The sequence below is a fragment of the Giraffa tippelskirchi genome, chromosome 8, assembly GCF_054371585.1.
Source record: "Giraffa tippelskirchi isolate mGirTip1 chromosome 8, T2T-mGirTip1v1.2.pri, whole genome shotgun sequence".
Taxonomy (NCBI): domain Eukaryota; kingdom Metazoa; phylum Chordata; class Mammalia; order Artiodactyla; family Giraffidae; genus Giraffa; species Giraffa tippelskirchi.
Window position 1 is genome coordinate 140,316,831 of NC_137282.1, and position 19,845 is coordinate 140,336,675.

A 19,845-nucleotide genomic window follows, 5' to 3' on the forward strand; every position below is an offset into this window, starting at 1 on the left:
ACTGAGCCACCTGGGAAGCCCACTAAACATCCTCAGGTTCGTTTTAAAGACCGGATCCTACAGGATGTCAGCTGAGAAGATGACTGAAACACTACATCTCAGGGTTTGTCTCCAAGGTAGTTTAATAAATATAATATGGTAAACATGAAATCCAGAGAAGGCAATGGCAACCCACTCCAGTATTCTTGCCTGGAAAATCCCATGGACAGAGGAGCCTGGTAGGCTGCAGTTCATGGGGTCGCGAAGAGTCAGACATGACTGAGCGACTTAGCAGCAAACATGAAATCAACAGTGCATTATTCCACAAATATTTATTGAGCCTTACTATGTTCTAGGGATTGCAATAGGCACAGAACATAAAGTGAAATAACCATCATAGATAACACAAACCAACCAAATTTCATGTTGTTTATTGGACCAGCATCTTGGAGAAGGAATGTACAATGGTCATCCCCTTCTAGGTAGTTGTTTATAACTGGAAAGTCTGCTTGTTATTGATGACTGATTTTTGACTTGGACAGGACTGAATATTCTGACACTTAAGCCTTTAATGATTAAGATTATTCCTTTGATGAAGTAATTAAACATATTTCCTAAAACCCTATCTGGGGTAGAGTTTATTAGTCACTCACAATCTTGGGGCTGACTGCAGTTTCATTTTAATAGCATATTCCCTGCCCACCTGTCTGGAAAATTATCTCACTAAACTTTTATCATCTTTCACTTGGAAATGGCAATGTAGCCAACCCCCACTGATCTAGAGCAAATATAAGTTTCTCTTCTGCTTTCTTGGCCTTATGATTTCCTTTGATGTAAGACCTCTTCATGACCCATCTTCAGCAATAACTCCTCCTAAGATCTTCACAACTCTGGGCTTCCTCCTTAGTTACTACTAACTCATTACCATCTTAGGGCTTCTCACAAATCATTTAAAGTTCCTCTGAGCAGTCCTAAACTGATCTCACTGGGCCGTATGCAGAGAGATGGAGATGAAGCGGAGTCTCCCATCCCATCGCTACATAAGAAACAACTGCTTCTGCTGCTAACAAGCCGCTTTCTATTAATTCATTGGTGAAAAGAGAGGAAAATTAAGGTTCATACCTGTGGGCCCCGCCCCACAGCTGGGAAAAAAAAATGCATGCGGACGGTTTAAGAACTTAATGTTCCCATTCAGGTTCAAAGCTTCTCTCACAGAAGCTGGTCCCCAGATCCCCTTTACTAATTGCCCAAATCGCTCCATTCTCGCAAAAGTTTCTCTCCCTCCAAGCCGCCCCCCAACCCGCGCCACCTGCGGTTTCTAAAGGAAAAGGTGTTCTGTTAAACATGAAAACCCGCACTAGGTCTTTGCAGTGCAGAAGCCACGGATGAATGAAGACTGAAAGCCTCGCTTTCCCGCCTCCCAGGTTCAGTTAGAGAGGGGCTTCTGTTCACCGAACTTGAACTTCAGGCCCCAAGCAGAGGCAGGTGAGAACCGCCGTCCCCGCCCCGCCCACAGCCCCCTCTTCCCCAGAGCATTGGAAGCGGGTGGTCCATGAGCTGTGCACCCACAGCCCGCATCCACCTTGCAGTCCTGACCGCCCACCGCCCCGCCCCTCTAGCCCCGCCCCCTGAGCCCGCCCCCTATCGCCCCACCCTCGGCTCCATTCCCGCCCCCTCGTCCTCCTTTCGCCCCGCCCCTCCTCCTGCCCCCCAACACTGTCTCCGACCCTCTCTCAGACTCTCTGCACTCCCTCTTTACGTTCTTCCTTTTCTCCTTCTAGCTTCCTCCAGACAGAACTTAGTCACTTTTTTAAAGTACCTTTTTTTTTTAATTCCACTTTATGGCAAAGCTTCAAAAAAGGTCGGAGGAATCCTCTTTCGTCATTTACCTAAAATCGCCAGTCGTCTTTTGCCGCATTTGCTGGCTTTTACCCTCGGTCAGTAGGAGGGGTCCTCTCTCCCTCCCCAGGCCACTCGGGGGTCTCGCTGCCACCCACTGAGGGCCTGCAGTTCCAGGGATGGGAAGCCGACTCTGTCGTTAAAGAAGTTAAAGAACTGCAAAAGCTTCTTCAGGAGGAACAGGTGACCTCGAGTATCTTCTCAGACCTCGCGGGAGTAGGGGGCGGCGGGTGGGAATCCCTGGGCTGCTGACCTGGCCGCTATTACTCTTGAAGTGAGGGAGTTTATCGGCCTTATTCCAGTCAGATTCTTAGCTGAAAGCAAAGGAAAGTAGGTCCTCAGAGACAGATCCAGGGCGAGGGTGTCGCAGTCCGGCATCGCCTGAGTTGGATTCTGCACTTTGGGAACTTGGCGCTCACCAAAGGAAAGCTAGAATGAAAAAGAGAGAGAAAGGGGAAAGAAGAAAGAAAGAAAAAGTACTCTAATGAAAGAAACAAACAGAACCCCAAACAAAACAAAACCTACACGTTCTGGCTTCCCACTTCCTCTGTTTGCAGTATAGGTTTTCCTGAGCAACTACAAAACAAAATTCACAGACGTGATAGTTCTTGGTGCAAGACGTTGGCCACTAGGGAACCTAGACTGTTAGAGAAGTTTATACTTAAATTCCACCCGTGACAGTGAAATTGCTCAGGCTTTGTCAGCGTGCTTCTAGTTCTGTTGCATCTACAACCAGCTGTGTAGCTTCCAGAGTCCAGTGTAGACTGGGGGGCTATTTGCACCTGAAACGTTGAACCCTCAGGCCAGGCTCTTGGTCTGGTGGGCTCAACCTGAAACTGCACACTTCAGACGGAACTCAAACCCACAATCTTCTAACTGAAACCACACAATCTGTCTTAGAACTTAATGAGGCCCAGTTTCTTTTTGTCTTGCCCAGAAGGAATTCAGCAAAGTGATAGGTAAGAAGTAGATTTATTAATATCCTTTGTAAAGAGGTTGCAGGAAAATGGGGCTGTTGAGGATGGTCATGTCCCAGGTCTCAGGAGAGTTATGAAACAGGCTGGCATGTGAGGGTCTTTAGCTTTGTGTAGGAAAGAATTCAAGAGTGGAGCCATAGAAAACTGAAAGCAGAGATATACAGTCCATAGGCAGAATAAGGTCTGTCTCAGAAGGTGAGAATGGTCCCCAAAATATGAGGTGGTTAGTTTTTATGAGCTGGAGAGTTTCACAGGCTAACAAGTGGGAGAATTATTCCAACTATCTTGGGGTAAAGAGGTGGAGATTTCAACAAATTGGGCCACCACCCACTTGGGACCTGTTATGGTCAGCCTCAGAACTGTTGTGACACCTGTGTGTCAGTTAGCATATGCTGATGAATTACAATGAGTGTATACTGAGGCTCAAAGTCTACTAAAAGTCAAATCTTGCTGCCATCTTGGGCCTAATCGGTCTCTTTGGTTCTAACCGGTTTATGTCATAGCCTCAATGGCTGTGTTGTGCCCTGCCCCCTTCCCCCCTGTGCCAGACCTGTCTGTGGTCTTACGTTCTTTTAACCTTTAAAAGTTAGTTGCTAATACTAAAATATTAGGAGATTTGTTATAAAAATCTGGATTTCCAGCTTTGGGGGAAATAGATTCATCCTTTCCATCAACCCTGGACCTTTATTTCCCCACATTTTAGCAGAAGACAGTTATTAGATACATTAGATGCTGTCCTTGCCACACCAGATGCACATGTTGCTTCCTGTCCGGTCCCTGCGGGAATTTGAGTGTGGGCCTCTGCCCTAGCTCTCTGCCCCCTGGGAGCACTCCTCCCCAGAAGGCTGACCCTCATCTTCTGCACTTAGCCTACTCTCATACCTCCCAGGGGCTCTTTGGAGCCTTGCCCTGCCTCTTCCAAGTCTTGAGAAAATATTTTAGGAAGTCAAGTTGAAGCCATCAATTAATATAAAACCAAAGGAAACTGAAGAGAAAAGGAAATGAATATGGTCATAGATGACAATTAAACAAATTTTACTTCATCAACATAAATAAAAAGGAGTTGATAAAAAGACTATTAGAAGACCTATGAAAAGATATGGTTATTATTAACATTGGTATCCTGTGCTTCGTTCTTTCCTTCTTCTAGTGCCATGACTTAATGGTTTGTTGAAAATCATAATAGTTCTCTTTATTGAATATTTACCATACACAAAAGAGGATCTCCACAGGTCAGTAGGTGCCCAATATGCTACTGGAGAATAGTGGAGAAATACCTCCAGAAAGAATGAAGAGGCTGAGCCAAAGCAAAAACAATGCCTAGTTGTGGATGTGACTGGTGATGGAAATAAAATCCGATGCTGTAAAGAACAATATTGCATAGCAACCTGGAATGTTAGGTCCACGAATCAAGGTAAATTGGAAGTGGTCAAACAGGAGATGGCAAGAGTGAACATCAACATTTTAGGAATCATTTTAGGAACGAAAATGGATGAGAATGGGTAAATTTAATTTAGATGACCATTATATCTACTACTGTGGGTAAGAATCCCTTAGAAGAAATGGAGTAGCCCTGATAGTCAACAAAAGAGTTTGAAATGCAGTAGTAGTTGGGTGCAATCTCAAAAATGACAGAATGATCTCTGTTCATTTCCAAGGCAAATCATTCAATATGACAGTAATCCAAGTCTATGCCCCAACCACTAATTCCAAAGAAGCTGAAGCTGAACAGTTCTATGAAGACCTACAAGACTTTCTAGAACACCCCAAAAACATGTCCTTTTCATTATAGGGAACTGGAATGCAAAAGTAGGAAGTCAAGAGATACCTGGAGTAACAGGCAAGTTTGGCCTTGGAGTACAAAATGAAGCAGGGCAAAGGCTAACAGTTTTGCCAAGAGAATGCACTGATTATAGCAAACACCCTCTTCCAACAACACGAGAGAGGACTACTCTACACGTGGACATCATAGATGGTCAATACCGAAATCAGATTGATTATATTCTTTACAGCCAAAGATGGAGAAGCTCTATACAGTCAGCAAAAACTAGACTGGGAGCTGATTGTGGCTCAGATCATGATCTTTTTATTGCAAAATTCAGACTTAAATTGAAGAAAGTAGGGAAAACCACTAGACCATTCAGGTATGACCTAAATCAAATCCCTTATGATTATACAGTGGAAGTGACAAATAGATTTAAGGGATTAAATCTGATAGAGTGCCTGAAGAACTGTTGATGGAGGTCTGTAACATTGTACAGAAGACCATGATCAAAACCATCCCCAAGAAAAAGAAATGCAAAAAGGCAAAATGGTTGTCTGAGGAGGCCTTACAAATAGCTGTGAAGAGAAGAGAAGCGAAAAGCAAAGGAGAAAAGGAAAGATATACCCGTGTGAATGCAGAGTTCCAAAGAATAGCAAGGAGAGATAAGAAAGTGTTCCTAAGTGATCAGTGCAAAGAAATAGAGGAAGAGAGTAGAATGGAAAAGACTAGAGACTTCTTCAAGAAAATTAGAAATACCAAGGGAACATTTCATGCAAAGATGGGCACAATAAAGGACAGGGATGGTATGGATGTAACAAAAGCAGAAGATACTAAGAAGAGGTGGCAAGAATATACAGAAGAACTATACAAAAAAGATCTTCATAACCCAGATAACCACGATGGTGTGATCACTCACCTAAAGCCAGACAAAGTCAAGTGGGCTTTAGGAAGCATCACTACAAACAAAGCTAGAGCTAGTGGAAGTGATAGAATTCCAACTTGAGCTATTTCAAATCCTAAAAGACAATGCTGTGAAAGTGCTGCACTCAATATGCCAGCAAATTTGGAAAACTTTGCAGTGGCCAAAAGATTGGAAAAGGTCAGTTTTTATTCCAATCCCAAAGAAAGGCAATGCCAACAAATGTTTAAACTACTACACAATTGCATTCATCTCACACGCTAGCAAAGTAATGCTCAAAATTCTCCAAGCTAGGCTTCAACAGTATGTGAACTGAGAACTTCTAGATGTTCAAGCTAGATTTAGACTAGGCAGAGGAACCAGATATCAAATTGCCAACATCCATTGGATCATAGAAAAAGCAAAAGAACTCCAGAAAAACATCTACTTCTGCTTCATTGACTATGCTAAAGCCTTTGACTGTGTGGATCACAGAAAACTGTGGAAAATTCTTCAAGAGATGGGAATACCAGACCACCTTACCTGCCTCCTGAGAAATCTGTATGCAGGTCAAGAAGCAGTTAGAACTGGACATGGAACAACAGACTGGTTCCAAATCAGGAAAGGAGTACGTCAAGGCTGTATATTTTTACCCTGCTTATTTAACTTTTATGCAGAGTATATCATGCAAAATGCCAGGCTGGATGAAGCACAAGCTGAAATCAAGATTGCTGGAGAAATATCAATAACCTCAGATATGCAAATGACACCACCCTATGGCAGAAAGTGAAGAGGAACTAAAGAGCCTCTCGATGAAAATGAAAGAGGAGAGTAAAAAAGCTGGCTTAAAACTCAACATTCAGAAAACTAAGATCATGGCATCCAGTCCCATCAATTCATGGCAAATAGATGGGGAAACAATGGAAACAGTGAGGGACTTTATTTTCTTGGGCTCCAAAATCACTGCAGATGGTGACTGCAGCCATGAAATTAAAAGACTCTTGCTCCTTGGAAGAAAAGCTATGACCAACCTAGACAGCATAGTAAAAAGCAGACACATTACTTTGCCAACAAAGGTCTGTCTTGTTAAAGTTACAGTTTTTCCAGCAGTCATGTATGGATGTGGGAGTTGGACCATAAAGAAAGCTGAGCACCGAAAAGTTGATGCTTTTGAACTTTCGTGTTGGAGAAGGCTCTTGAGAGTCCCTTGGGCCACAAGGAGATCCAACCGGTCAATCCTAAAGGAAATCAGTCCTGAATAGTCATTGGAAGGACTGATGCTGAAGCTGAAGCTCTAATACTATGGCCACCTGATGCGAAAAACTGACTCATTGGAAAAGACCCTGATGCCAGGAAGGGTTGATGAGATGGTTGTATGGCATCAGTGGCTCAATGGACATGAGCTTGAGCAAGCTCCAGTAGTTGGTGATGGACAGGGAAGCCTGGCGTGCTGCAAACCATGGGGTCACAGAGAGTCGGACTTGACTGAGTGACTGAACTGAGCTGAACTGAACCATACACAAAGAACAGTGAGGTTGGTACTGTTATTATCCCCATTTTATGGGTGAAGAAGCTGATGCCCAGAAAGGTCATGTTCCTTCACAGATCACAAAACTAGTGAGCTCGTGGAGCTAGGATTTGGACTTAGGGTGTAATTCCAGAGTGCGAACTTTGGTGTCTGTGCCTTGGAATGCCTTGAAGTCTGGGAATTAAGTCAGCCTTTTTGTATCTCTCCAGAGAGATACAGATGCTCAGAAATTATTAAATGATAGGAAGTAGGGAAAGGAGAAAGCAGGGTAGAGAGAAAAGAAAAGAAAAATGGTGGTGAGAGGGATAAAGTTATCTTTCAGAATATGTAAAGCTGCCCTCATTCTGACTGATGACCTGGTAAATACCTACTCTTGTTTCCAGTCCTAATCTCAGTAGTTCCTCCTCTGTGAATCTTTTTCTAACTTAGATGCTAAGTGACTGCAACACTGTACGTAGTTCATGGCTTCACTGTTGCACTTTTCATGATTACTGAAACTTTATATGCCTGTGTTGATTACAGAAAAACACAACTTGAGTTTCAAGTTGTTTCATTTGAGGAACAAAACCAAAACAACAACAAAAGTTTTATTTGGGAACCTTACTGAAGACTCTAGCCTGGGTGATAGCCTCTCAGATACTCTGAGGATCTGCTTCAAAGAGATAATGGAAGAGCCAGGATACATTGATTTTGTTGGGAGAAAAAAACCCCACAACTGAACATCAATAGATCACTGCTGATCACAAAAAACAGACATCTCAAGTAAGTAATTTTAGTGCTTTTCTATATATTGGATGATGCAAGAGTCTGGGCTCATTGAAATGAATCCTTTGATATGCATCTTAACTATGCAGGGCCAGTATCCTGTTTTCTCTCCATCCTAAATTTCCCAAAGGATGCACCATGAAGGTCAGCTATATTGGTTGATGGCTTGATGGTGGAATGGCTGGCAACATTCCTTTTCTACACATGTCTTCCACACTAGGCTCTGAGCTCTTTGAAGGTAGGAACTCTCTGGGTGCCACCTAGTGCTTAGGATGGGCACAAAATCTATAAATCATTGAATGGCCTATTATCGGGTCTGATCACAGATTGACAAATAATACCCTTCTATCCTCTTACTACTCAGCCACAAAGACAGAATAGGAAGGAAAAATAGGAAGAGGGATACAAGACCAAGGAAGCTTCAAAGCTATATATGCCACAACTTCTACAGGCAGCCTGTTTACTCATTTCACAATTATTAAGCACCTGCTGTGTGCTGGTGCTGTGGTTGGCAGTTGCATACAGCTGTAAACAAAACAGTCAAGATTTCTTTTCTCATAATGCCTATATGCTAGTGGCAGGGAAGAAATAATAAGTAATTAAACATATACATAATATTTTTTTAAAATAATAGGTTCTATGAAAGAAAGAGGGAAGTTAAAGCAGAGTGAGCAGGCTGGGCATCCTATGGTGGGTGATCAGGGAAGGCTCCCTTGCAGAGGTGACCTTTAATCTGAGAACCGAATAATGAAATGGAGCGAGACCTAAGTATCTGCAGAAGAGTGGGTTGTTTTGGTTTTTTTTTTTTAATATTTATTTATTTACTTGGCTGTGCCTGGTCTTTGTTGCAGCACACAAGCTCTTTTAGTTGCTGTATGTGGGATCTAGTTCCCTGACCAGGAATCGAACCTGGGTCCTCCGCACTGGTAGCTCAGAGTCTTAGCCACTGGACCACCAGGGAAGTCCCTGGAGAAGAGTATTCTGTGTAAAGAGAATAACAAGTGCAAAAACACTGATGCTTCTTTGTGCCATTGGCCACAGGAATGAATCTGAATGCCACCTGAGAGTTAGCTGGTATATTTATTTTGGGGGGCTGTGCCATGCAGCTTGTGAGATCTTAGTTTGCCAACCAGGGATTGAGGCCTGGCCTAGTAGTGAAAGCACCAAATCCTAACCACTGGACCGTCAGGGAGGTCCCTATTTTTAAATACAAGTGATATGGTGCCTGATGTTCAGGCCATTTATAATGTGGCCATGCATCTTATTTAACTAATGTGATTACCTCTCTCCTCTCACTAGCCATCCCTCCCATCCAAAATACATCCATGTCTCTGATTTTTTTCTCTTCTTTACTCTGAAATAGTCTCTTCTTTCCTTTGTCCTTCACAGCTTATTTAAAATTCCATCTCCTCCATTAAAAATTATTTTTAATGTGGAGTTATTCAGTACCTTGACTGCGATGGTCAGTTTAGTTCAGTCACTCAGTCATGTCCAACTCTTTGTGACCCCATGGACTGCAGCACACCAGGCTTCCCTGTCCATCACCAACTCCCAGAACTTCCTCAAACTCGTGTCCACCCAGTCAGTGATGCCATCAAACCATCTCATCCTCTATTGTCCCCTTTTCCTCCTGCCTTCAATCTTTCCCAGCATCAGAGTCTTTTCCAATGAGTCAGTTCTTTGCATCAGGTGGCCAAAGTATTGGAGCTTCAACTTCAGCATCAGTCTTTCCAATAACTATTCAGGACTAATTTCCTTTAGGATTGACTGATTTGATCTCTTTGCAGTCCAGGGGACTCTCAAGAGTCTTCTCCAACACCACAGTTCAAAAGCATCAATTCTTCAGTGCTCAGCTTTCTTTATGGTCCAACTCTCACATCCATACATGACTACTGGAAAAACCATAGCTTTGACTAGACAGACCTTTGTTGGCAAAGTAATGTGTCTGCTTTTTAATATGCATTCTAGGTTTGGCATAGCTTTTCTTCCAAGGAGCAAGAGTCTTTTAATTTCATGGCTGCAGTCAGCATCTGCAGTGATTTTGGAGCCCCCCAAAATAAAGTCTCTCACTGTTTCCATTGTTTCCCCATCTATTTGCCATGAATTGATGGGACCGGATGCCATGATCTTAGTTTTCTTAATATTGAGTTTTAAGCCAACTCTTTCACTCTACTCTTTCATTTTCATCAAGAGGCTCTTTAGTTCCGCTTTGCTTTCTGCCATAAGAGTGGTGTCATCTGCATATTATTGATATTTCTCCAGCAATCTTGATTCCAGCTTGTGCTTCATCCAGCCCAGCATTTCACATGATGTCCTCTGCATATAAGTTAAATCAGCAGGGTGACAATATATAGCCTTGACATACTCCTTTCTTGATTTGAAACAACCTCTGTTGTTCCATGTCCAGTTCTGGCTGTTGCTTCTTGACCTGCATACAGATTTCTCAGGAGGCAGGTGAGGTGGTCTAGCAGACTGCAATGGTAGATGAGCAATACTGCATAGGTGATGAAATTGTATAGAATTTAATACACACATACAGATTAGTACAAGTAAAATTGGAGAAATCAGAATAAGATCAGCAGGTTATATCATTAATTTGATTGTAAAATAGTACTGTAGTTTTGCAAACTATAACCACTGGGAGAAACTGGATAGTGTACAGAAGAGCTCTCTGTTTTATTTCTTACAATGGCATGTAAATCTACAAAAATCTCAATTATTTTAAGTAAACAACCAAGAAATTACATTTTTCCTGAAAACAAGGAAATGTCAAATTCTCTATTAATTTGAAAAAAATTCCAGTTTGCTTTGAATCCATAAATGCTCATTATAATAAGCAAAAGACATTGTCTAAATAAAAAACATACAAGTCTTTTACCCTATAAGAAAATCCCACTGAGATTCATCTGGAATAATGTCTTCTCAGGGAAAACATGCTGGCACCTACTAATGATTTCCTTCCCCTTTTTGATGTTCGTTAAATGCCCTTCAAGAACTTTGCCCAGGACTGGCTCCTACCATTGAAAAAAATCAACTTTCTTCCCCCTTTCCCAAACTGGAACAGCATGTGCCCATTGACAGTCCTCTGGCACCCCTCCCTGGCTCCATAGTCCCTGGACACCTGCCAATGACCTTCTCATATATAAATTCTATTGGTATCCCAGCTGGAATTGGTCCAGGCTTGGAGACATAGCTCATTTAAAGGCAAGCATGACTTCCCTTATAGTATCACACACATTTTGTGCTTTGGTATCTTCCTACTGATATTTGTATGATGTGTATCCAACATCATGAAAGTTAGAGCAGGTAAGGTGTTCTGAGGTGGGAGCCAGGAGTTCCTGAATGCAAATCCACATCCCATGATTTTCTAGAAATATGATCTTGGGCTAATTGATCCAATTCTCTGAGCTTCAGTTTGCCCATCTGCAAAATAGAACCAATAGGACTAGTAGTAGTTACCATTATTGTTAAGGTGGTAAGATAATAGTGAAAAATAAATGAGATGGTATTTGTAAGAGTGCTGAGCACAAATCAATAGTAACAACAAAACAGATGAGATGAATATATCTGCTTCCTCATCAATGTGTGAATATATGTGAATTCATGGGATTTCAGATATGGAAGGTCCTGGAGAAGTTGTCCAGTCCTCCCTCGCACTTAATGAGACCAGTGTTCATGAAACAGCAGATTTCAGCATTAAACTCCATCACCCATTACCATCACAACTTCTTCACCTGAGCAACATACCTGTACCTGCTAATGCTCTTGTCAAAACTTGGAAAAGCCCTTTTCTTTGGTCCAGGTACTTTAAACCTCTATCTCATTAATTCTTACTACAATCCTGTGATGAATGCCCATTTATTTTCATTTTACAGCTGTGAAAACTGAGGCTTAGAGATGTTAAGTAACTTGTCCAAGGTCACACAGTTAGTAAATGGGATTCAGCCCAATTCTGTCTGAATCTGAAGTCCTTGCTCTTTTTTGCACTATTACACTACTTTTTAAAAAAGTGTTTATTTTTTCAAGTCTTGTCCCCCTTTTCTGTATAACATTTGTTATGGACTGAATGATGCTATCCCAAAATTTGTATGTTGAAGCTTTAACCTCCAATATGATAGTATTTGAGGATGGGTCTTCAGGAGGTATTTAGGATTAGATGAAGTCATGAGAGTGGGGCCCTCACAGTAGGATTAGTCCTCTTATAAGAAGATTTCCCTGGTGGTCCAGCAGCTAAGACTCCAAACTCCCAATGCAGGGAGCCTGGGTCAGGGAATTAGATCCCACATACTGCAACTAAAGATTCTGGATGCCACAACAAAGATCAGAAGTGCCACAACCAGACTCAATTCAGCCAAATAAATAAAATAAATATTTTAAAATATCATTATAAGGAAAAAGGAAAGGCACAAAAGAGCCCTCCCCACCTCTCTCATCCTTGCCCCCATCCAATGCACACAAAGAAAAGGTTCTGTGAGCACTCAGCAAGATGGTGGTCACCTACAAGTCAAAAGTCAAGAAAGAAAAAGAAAAAAGAAAAAAAAAGTCAAGAAAGGAGGCCTCCCTCAGAATGAAGCCTACCTTTGCTAACACCTTGATCTTGGACTTCCTAGTCTTCAGAATGTGAGAAATAAATGTCTGTTGACTAAGTCTCAGTCTGTTAAGTCTCAGTCTGTGTATTTTGCTCTGACACGGTCCAAACAGCTCAAATAGACTCAGACACTTGCTGCATTCTTACCTTCCTTTTCCAAACCTGACCTCATTCAAGGGCTTGCATTTCAGCCTGTCCATCTCTCAGCTGCCGGCCTACTGCCCTTCCAATTGTCCACTGAAGTTGGGTTGTGACGATAGATTTCTTTGAAAGAAAATAGAAGAACGATGAAAAGTGGCCTAATTTCATTTTTAAATGTGCAGTAATTTTTGTGGTAATTATTGGCAAGAAAGATAATTAGACCACCTACTTAATATTTTGGGGCCGCCCTTGTGGCTCAGATGGTAAAGGATCTGCCTGCAATGCGGGAGACCCAGGTTCGATCTCTGGGTTGGGAAGACCCCCTGGAGAAGGAAATGGCAACCCACTCTAGTATTCTTGCCTGGAGAATTTCATGGACAGAGGATCCTGGTGGGCTACAGTCCATGGGGTCCCAAAGAGTCACACACGACTGAGTGACTAACACTTTCACTACTTAACATTTTAATACTCAATTTAGGATTAGTAATGCTTGATTAACACTCCTCACATTTTACATGAAAAATGATCAATGAAAAGTATGTATCAGTCAGGATTCTCTGCAGTAAGCAACAGAAGTCAATTCTGGCTAATTTAAGCACAAACAGGATATATATATTTTTTAATACTGGGAAGGTCATAGAATTTTCCAGAGTATAAAAACCACATTGCAGAACAGACATCCATGCTGATGTTTAGATTCATGTGGACACCTAGTGAAAATGTACTGGTTAAGCCAGAATACAATTTGGTGACCCAAGCATGATCTTGAAGGATAAAGGCACCCTTGGCTATAAAAATGGGAAAGCATGGCCTTGAGGTTTAAATTAAGTTTACATGATAGATGGCAACCAGTATTTCTAATTTAACTCAAGTACAAACACATCCACCATCTCATAAATCTTACAAAATTGAATCCACAGGGCACTGTAAATAATGCATATATCCTATCAGTTGTATTGCAAAGACAGACTAACAAGCCCAATATTAAATAGCCACCTAATTTATTTGTGCATATTTAAGGCTCAAAAGTTGCCCCCCAAACTCTCACAATCATTTTGAAGCCACTTTTAAGAATTTGAGAGGAATTAAATTTAATGGATTAAATCCATTAAAATGGGTTATTGGCGGTCGTTCAGACTCAGGGAAAGTAGCCAGTCCTGACATTCTGACTGTGAGGGTTGCAATACAAAACAGCTCATTATTTCTTCCTCCCACCAGAATAGAAAGCACCTTTGTCCCCTCTGCAGACGGTTGCTATAAGTCATCAAGATGCCTTCACTTCTGCTGACTGCAGGTTAGAGAGATGGGGTGAGAAATAGTAATAGATGGTCTTTGGACACCTGAGTCTTGGACACCCTTGGGGTCCAACTTGACATTTTCTCAGGACATCTCTGAGGACTATCTACATGACCTGAAAGTGTCATTTCACTGTTATTTGCTGCTGTGAAAGAGGAAATGCCCCACCAGTGTTCCCTGTTGCACCATCTTGCTACTTGTAAGATAAGAGAGAAAAATAATGGTAACACAAAATCCCAGCTCTTACTGAGCAGACACTATGTGCCTGGGATTGGGCCAAGCACTTAGATGCTTTCTATCCTTTTATCCTCATGAGAATTCTGTGGAGAGGGCACTGCTACATCTCTGTTTTACAAATGAGGAAACTGGAGATCTGAAAGGTTGTGCAACTTCTTCAAGGACAAACACATAAATAGAGAAAGAGAGAGACTGGAATTAGAATCCAGTCTGTGATGGAGCCACCATGCCTTGCTTTGCTCCTTTCTTGTGGGACCCTGGCTTTTCTTTCCTTCTTAGCATTTTTACTAACAAGGACTGCAGTCTCTCAATGCCCTCCAATTATTTTCACACCTCTCTCTCTTACCTGTTAGTCCCATGGCAATGCCCTTGGAGTGTAACTGTTAGCATGACTCACTGGCAAGTCTCTATGTTCTTACTGGAACATCACAGAATACAGTTGACCCTTGAACAATATGAGTTTGAACCCATGTGTGCGTCCATGTATACATGGACTTTTTTTCAATAGTGAATGCTACAGTTCTACACAATCTGATGTTGATTGAATCCATGAATATAGAGAGTCAGCTATAAATTATATGCAGATTTTTGACTGCAGGAGGGTAGGTACCCACACTGTTCAAGGATCAACTGGAATGAAATTATTAATACCAAACTGACCACTATCTTAGGGGCCTCTGTTTGTCTCCCACCCTTTCGGATCATGATATCTTGGCCTCTTTTCAAAGATTTCAGCCTCAAATTTCTTTGATTAATATTTAAAAGTACAAGATATTTTAGAACACTAGAACTCTAAAATATATAACTCACAACAAGAGAAAAAAGTCGAGTATATTTTGATGGCTGTGGTTATTACACTGTCTTGCAGTGTGTGTGTGTGCTCAGTCACTCAGTCATGTCCAACTCTTTGCGACCCCATGGACTGTAGACTGCCAGGCTCCTCTATCCGTGGAATTTTTCAGCAAGAATACTGGAATGGGTTGCCATTTCCTACTCCTGGGGATCTTCCCCACCCAGGAATCGAACCTGTGTCTCTTACGTCTCCTGCATTGGCAGGTGGATTCTTTACCACTGTGCAACCTGGGAAGCCCTCTTGTAGTAGTTGCTCTTTTTTTGGCCACATTGCTCAGCTTGTGGGATCTTAGTTCCCTGACCAGGGATTGAAGCCAGGACTGCTGCAGTGAAAGTGCTGAGTCCTAACCACTGGACTGCCAGGGAATTACCTGTAGTTATAATCTTTTTAAGTGGTAGTCTCCATTGTTAAGTTATGATCTTCCTTGAGGGCTGGGACTGTTTTATTCCTTTTTATATTTCTAGCATTTAGCTTAGTACTTCAATAATGTTTGTTGAAAAATTAAAGAAAAACTAATAATGTAATCCTAAATAGACTAAAATAACTATCATTTGCAAAGTGTCTATTAATGTCAACTGGCATTGACGTCAACCAACCCTATTTATCTTAAATTTTTTGAGACCATGAAACATAAAATAATGTTTTTAGATGACAGCTCCTTCCCATCTTGGCCTGGTTCTCTGTTTTGCCAACAAAATTTCCACTTCAGAAGCCCACCAACCCATCTATCACCAAACACCATCTGCTTAAAACTGATATTACTGTGCTGGCCAGTCCCAGTGCCCTGAACAATGTAGACAATTGAGAATTCCACCTTCAGGTGGAGGGCAGAATAAGGTGGATACTTCTGGGTGTTACTTTTTTTTTTTTTTGCCTGTCCTGTGAGACATGTAGGATCTTAGTTCCCTAACCAAGGACTGAACCCACACCCTCTGCACTGGAGCATGGAATCTTAACCACTGGACCACCAGGCAAGTCCCCTGAGTATTGCTTGATACAGCATTTTGTAGAGCAAAACAAGGGACTGAAATACTTCTGAATAGTTCCTATTTTTGTTTTCTGTCATTTCCAACCTTCTTTGCAAAAAAAGGAGGGGGGATTAAAATAGGGCCTGGCCTACTTTGGGGTCTCTCCATTTTATTGGTGGTCTAAAACATTCTCAACATAACACAAGTCATAACTGACTCACAACTCAAAGCAGCATCCACTGACTCCAAGTCCAGTGCACTTTGCAATAGATGAGGACTTTGCTTCTACTTGAATTTTACTCATCAGAAACTCATTCACTAATCTGGTGACAGAAGTGAGAGTGTGCCTTCCATTTTATAAAAATGTCAATAATCCCAGGAACATTAATACACAAGAGGAAATTCAAATAACAATAAATTTAATCTCAGTTATGATTTTCCAAAAAGATACCAAGAACAAAGTAATATGATAATGAGGTACTGTTTTACATTTATGATACTACCAACAGTCTATAGTGATCATTTTGAATGATGGGAAGATTATGCTGAAATCCTGCTTGATGCTGCTGCTGCTAAGTCACTTCAGTCGTGTCCGACTCTGTGCGACCCCATAGATGGCAGCCCACTAGGCTCCCCCGTCCACGGGATTCTCCAGGCAAGAACACTGGAGTGGGTTGCCATTTCCTTCTCCAATGCATGAAAGTGGAAAGTGAAAGTGAAGTCGCTCAGTTGTGTCTGACTCTTAGCGACCCCATGGACTGCAGCCTACAAGGCTCCTCCGTCCATGGGATTTTCCAGGCAAGAGTACTGGAGTGGGGTGCCATTGCAGCAAGATAGATTACTATCATTTTGGAGAAAGCAGTTTGCTAACAGATACCACAGGCTGGATCACTTGAGTACACAGGATTTAAATCAATTGAAGAAGATAACCATCTGAAGGAAGATACTGATTTTATGAAAGATATACTCTATAATATAAATAAATCTAAGTGCCCAATACAAGATGGTTTTAAAAAATTATGCTACAGAGACTTCCCTGGAAGTCCATTGGTTAAGACTCCACACTTTCAGCAGTGCACTCACTCCAAGGTCCCAGCAAACAGAGCCGGGGACGCCCCTTGCTCCAGCTTCCGACCACCTTCCAACCTTTTTCCCGGTAGCAACCTTCAGAATCAGCCATTCAGCTGTCTGTGATCACTGGGTCCAGCCAACACCATTTTTTTTTTTTTTTTTTTTAGCTAAGCTGCTTATTATCAATTAACCATGGGCTCCCAGATTTGTCAGAATTATTTCACTGAGATGCAAGCCACCGTCTCCATTCATCTGCTGACCTGCTACACCCACCCATCTCTGTGCTTCTTTTTCAACCTCAACAGTGTGGCTCTGGAGGGTATGGGCCACTTTTTCCTCAAATTGGCCAAGGGGAAGCATGATCACCTCTTGAAAATGCAAAACCAGCGCGGTGGCAGGGCCCTCTTCCTGAACATGCAGAAGCCATCTCAAGATGAGTGAGGTAAAACGCAGGATGCTATGGAAGCCGCCCTTCTCTTGGAGAGAAACCTGTACCAGGCCCTTTTGGATCTGCATGGCCTGGGTTCTGCCTGAGCAGACCCCCACTTCCGTGACTTCCTGGAGAACCACTTCCTAGATGAGGAGATGAAATTCATCAAGAAGATGGGTGACCACCTGATCAACCTTCAAGGCTGGCTGGTCCCCAGGCTGGGCTGGGCAAATATCTCTTCAAAAGGTTCACCCTCAAACACAGCTGGGAGCCTCTGGAGCCCAGTGGGCTTTGAGGAGCCCCACTAATGTCAAGGCTTCTGCCTGAAGTGCCTCTCTGCAGCCACTAGGCAACTTTTTAACACCCTGGCTGCTGCTGCTGCTAAGTCGCTTCAGTCCTGTCTGACTCTGTGCAACCCCATAGACGGCAGCCACCAGGCTCCGCCATCCGTGGGATTCTCCAGGCAAGAATACTGAAGTGGGTTGCCATTTCCTTCTCCAACGCATGAAAGTGAAAAGTGAAAGTCGCTCAGTCATGTCTGACTCTTAGCGACCCCTTGGACTGCAGCCTACCAGGCTCCTCCATCCATGGGATTCTCCAGGCAAGAGTACTGGAGTGGGGTGCCATTGCCTTCTCCACACCCTGGAGCCCTCTCCCAAGCCTTGGACCAAATGGAAACAATAAAGCTTTTAATAGCAAAAAAAAGATTCTGCACCTCCCCTGCAGAGGGCACAAGTTTGATCCCTGGATAGGGTACTAAGATCCCACATGCCATGTGATGTGGCAAAAAAAAAAATTATGCTACAGCAAATGAAAGGAATGTTATACTGACATTAAAATTGTAATTAGGAATAATCTCTAGTAATATATGAAAAGAGTGCTTTATGACATAATGTTTAGTTAAAAAATAAGAAACACAGAAGTACATATACCCAAAGATAACAAACAATAACAAACATATATATGAAAGAGAGAGAAATGGAAATTTGAACATAAGAGGTCTTTTTACCTCTTGATCCCTTGGGATCAGCACCTGATGGGGAGTTGGACTGAGGCGGAGTGGAATTCCAGGAGGAACATCCCTGGGAAATTGCAGTGGCTTTGGCTGAGGCAGCTCTTTTCAGCCTGGTGGGCATCTTTCCTCAAGGGAAGCTTCTAAGAGAAAGGTTAATAGGAAAAACTAGAGTCTCAACCACTGCAGCTGGTCTTGAGACCCACTTAGTAGTCAGTTATCTCCATCTTCTATCAATACTGTCCACGTTGGAGTCCTCACCCCCTTAGCGAGCACTTTTGCTGGTCTAGGTGGCTTTCCTAAGCGGGATGACCAGGACCCTTAGGCTTTAGGAGTCTGAGCTCCTGGTCACTTTTCCCTTCTCAGGCTAAGGCTGCTGCAAGGGAGTACCAAGTAGATCATCTGGGGTCAAATACAGTCTCCCATGCCCCCACTGTATTGGGTTGGCCAAAAAATTCATTCACGTTTTTAATCTGCAGTTACAGAAAACAGGCCTACCTCAGGATGATTCTTTACCTGTTTGAGCAGGTGACTTCTTTCCAAGTTTGCTCATTTCTTGGTATGAGGAAGCTGAAGTGACTGGGCAGTAGACAAAACTTGAATGAGATTCCTGCTGTGCACCCTGGTGGAACATCCTCCTCCTGGGAGCCAGGATCTGTAAGCCCTCAGAGCCCAGAGTTTCAGGAACAGGAGAAAAGAATTCTCCCAGTAGGTCTCTGGGTGTGTGGGGAGGCAGGGCCTTGGTTCTCAGACCCATGTATTGGGTCTCACACCATAGATTGGTGGTGGATTTAGGGAATATACTCTAAGGTACCACCTCCCAGCCAGCCTCTCAGTTCTATCACAACTATTACTTTGTTCTGTGTGCTGCAGTTCAGAATAGGGCCACGACCCCATGGGCAGGTACCCACTACCACACTTTGTTTGCTACAGAGTATATCCCTTACTCAAATGTGATCTTTTGCAGGATCTCCTTTTAGTAGATCAAACACTTTGTAAGCCCTTGAAAAATGGTACTGAGGCCTGTAAAAAATTAGTGTGTGTGTGCTTAGTCGCTCAGTCATGACCGACTCTTTGCGACCCAATGGATTGCAGCATACCAGGCTCTTCTGTCCATGGGGATTCTCCAAGCAAGAAAACTGGAGTGGGTTGCCATGACTCCTCCAGGGGATCTTCCTAACCCAGGGATCAAACCCAGATCTCCTGCATTGCAGACAGATTCTTTACCAACTGAGCCACCAGGGAAGCCTCCCAAATTGTTAAAGAACCTTAATGAAGCAGAGTTGGGAGACCAGAAGGGGGAGCTCTCATGCCCTGCTACAATAGCAGAGCCCAACAGGAAGAAGTTCAGTTCAATTCAGTCGCTCAGTCGTATCCGACTCTTTGCTACCCCATGAATCACAGCACGCCAGGCCTCCCTGTCCATCACCAAGTCTCG

The 19,845-nt window shown here is 42.7% G+C and overlaps 1 long non-coding RNA gene across 1 annotated transcript; it reads left to right on the forward strand.

The window, feature by feature from the left end:
- Positions 1 to 1,648: 1,648 nt before the first annotated feature.
- On the forward strand, positions 1,649 to 18,254 carry LOC145516234 (uncharacterized). Its single transcript, XR_014061235.1, has 3 exons — positions 1,649 to 2,061; positions 7,569 to 7,808; positions 17,133 to 18,254. It is a non-coding gene; the product is annotated as an uncharacterized LOC145516234 (long non-coding RNA).
- The last annotated feature ends 1,591 nt before the right edge of the window (positions 18,255 to 19,845 follow it).